The sequence below is a fragment of the Octodon degus genome, unplaced genomic scaffold (assembly GCF_000260255.1).
Source record: "Octodon degus isolate 3935 unplaced genomic scaffold, OctDeg1.0 scaffold00372, whole genome shotgun sequence".
Classification (NCBI taxonomy): domain Eukaryota; kingdom Metazoa; phylum Chordata; class Mammalia; order Rodentia; family Octodontidae; genus Octodon; species Octodon degus.
Window position 1 is genome coordinate 333,541 of NW_004524948.1, and position 2,981 is coordinate 336,521.

Below are 2,981 nucleotides of genomic sequence, written 5' to 3' on the forward strand. Positions count from 1 at the left end.
AAAAAAAAAAAAAGAAAGAAATGTTAAAAGTACTCCATCATATAAAAGGACATTGTTTTTGTCCATGCCTTGTTTGATGGACATTCATTGGTTTCTAAGATCTACTACAAACTGTGCTGCTATAAACATGGGTACACATACATTGATATAGTATGATGGATTTTTTTAATAATTTTATTGAGAAACAAATAGCAATGAGTTTCAAAACCAATCAGTAGGACAATTTCAATAATAAACACATTGCACATTGTTGTCTCAGTGGTTATTCATTGGGTCTGATGTTCTTAATTCTTCTGTTAAGATATCCAGACGGAATAGCTGGGCCCAATGGGACCTCGAATACTGATTTTTAGAGGAATCTCCACACTGATTTCCAGAGTGTTTTTACCAGTCTACACTCCCACCAACAGTCAAGAGGGTTCCTTTTTCTACAAAGCCCTTCCAGCACTTGTTACTGGCTGACTTCTTGATAATAGCCATTACTGGGCTGGGGAGAGTGCTCAGCCATCTAAGTGCCTCCTTGGCAAGCTCAAGGACCCAGGTTTGTTCCTTTGTACCACATGCCAAGCCGGCCCTGAAACCCTGGGCTTGCCATGCTGGCCACTGGAACCAGGTGTGGTAGCGCATTGCTGTAATCCTAGCACTGGGGAGGCCAAGACAGCAGGATCACTACAAGTCTGAGCTATGTAGCGAGACCCTGTACCAAACAAAGATTTTAGCCGGTGAGATGGCTCAGTAGAATAAGCACTTGCTTGGCAAGTGCAAGGTACTGAGTTGAATTGCTAGTACTTCAAAAATAAATAAATGGGGGGCTGGAGAGATGGCTCAGTGGTCTAAAGCACCTACTTGGAACAAGCTTGACAAAGCACAGGGACCGAGGTTCGATGTCCCAGCACCACACGCCAGCCAGCCCCGCCCCCTGGTGGGCTGAGCTGGCCACACACACACACACACACTAAATAAAAAAATGTTAAAAAAAATTAAAATAAATAAATAAATAAAATCTTAACAAAGATTTTAAAAAATGGTAATAGCTATTATTGTTGATACGAGATGAAATCTCAGTGTTGTTTTAATTTGTATCTCTCAAATGACCAGCGATGCTCAACATTTATTCATATATTTGCTGTATTTTTTCATCTGCGAAGTATATATTCATCTCAAATGTCCATTTTTGGATTGGGTCTTTATAAATAAGATCTACAGAATCTTACTACACAGATCTGACTCACAGTGATCCTCCTGTTTGCAGCCTCCCAAGCACTGGTATTACAGGCGCAACACCACCACACCCATTCTCAATTGCTGTCTCAGCCCACCCTGGGGGCAGGAACAGCAGCACACCAAGGACCAATGATAGTAAGAGGAAAAAAAAACCCTTCAACTCTTTAATATTGATTATAAACTTAGCTATATATTGGTCTTATATGGCCTTTTTAGTGCTCTCAACTGAATTTAGTATAGAGATAATGCAAGCCACGTAAAATAAGGGGAAGTACATTTGGCATTTTTAAATGATTTTGAAGATAGTATTAATTTATCTTTAAATATCTGACTACACTGGGTAATCTATGTAAGCATTTTCAAGATAACAACGTATAATCTAACAACCGTTGTTAATTTCCTGTTATCTTGTTTTGAAATTCTGCATTATTTTTAATCTTTTTAAAATCTTTCTTATCTGTTTGGTATATGGTCTCACTATGCAGCAGCTCAGACTCACAGTGATCCTCCTGTTTCAGCCTCCCCAGCAATAGGATTACAGACATGCACCACTATGCCCAGTTTCAGTGGCAGGCTCAGTGGCATGGCAAGCAGTGCCATGGATCAAACCTGGGTCCTTGTGCTTGCCAGGGACGCACTTATACCATTAAAATATCTCCCCAGCCCTCTGTATCGTTTTTATTGTTTATATATTTTTCTCTTGAAAATAATGAATGTTTGGTAGAAATTAGCAGATAAAGTATCAGTACCTACCTTTTCATAGGAGAAATTTAGTAATTCAATCTTACTATTAATATGTTCAAGTCTTCTACTCCTTCATGATTTAGTGTTAGTACAATATGTTTCTAAGAAGTGATCCAGCTGGGATGAAACTGGGTAGGTGGAGAGTCACTGGGCTCCCAGGAGCGGCTAAGGCGCGGGGCTCAGGAGCGGCCTGGGACTCAACACTGCCATGGCTAGTGCGCTGGTTCGGAAAGCCGCGGACTACGTCCAGAGCAAGGACTTCCGGTACTACCTAATGAGTACGCACTTTTGGGGCCCAGTGGCCAACTGCGGTCTCCCAATTGTTGCCATCAATGACATGAAAAAGTCTCCAGAGATTATCAGTGGGCGGATGACATTCGCCCTCTGTTGCTATTCTTTGACATTCATGAGATTTGCCTACAAGGTACAGCCTCGAAATTGGCTTCTGTTTGCGTGCCATGCAACAAAGGAAGTAGCCCAGCTCATTCAGGGAAGTCGGCTGATCAAATATGAGATGAGTAAGAAGGCATCTGCTTAGCAATGGGAAGAACCAGCTCTGTAAGGGACAGCACCCCAGCCCCTGCTACCAACTCACAGATACCATCAGCATAAATAGTCTTGCTATGGAGAAAATGCACAATGCTATTTTTACTACCCATACCACTTTTATAGAAAAAGCTGAGAGTCCCTGAATGAACTCTCTGCTCCCTTACAATACTGAATATTTTATTTCTTTTCATAGAGAGTAGCTCAAAATATGCAACTAATTCAATAATTTCTGATGATGGTTTTATCTCCAGTAATATATTATTAGTGAAAAACTAAAGAGAACAAAATTTTGTAACTAGTTACAGTTAAGTACTCAAAATCCTTGATGTTTTATTTAATGACCACATGATATCCACCAGCTGACCACACATCTAAAAATCTGATTTCCTTGTTTCAGAATTATCTGTGTATTTTTATGCATTGTGTATATTAAGATGCTGTAACTCTATGGCAATAAATGATTT

The 2,981-nt window shown here is 40.1% G+C and overlaps 1 pseudogene; it reads left to right on the forward strand.

Annotated features, from left to right (window-relative positions):
* The first annotated feature begins 2,162 nt into the window (after window positions 1-2,162).
* On the forward strand, window positions 2,163-2,593 carry LOC101577172 (annotated as a pseudogene).
* The last annotated feature ends 388 nt before the right edge of the window (window positions 2,594-2,981 follow it).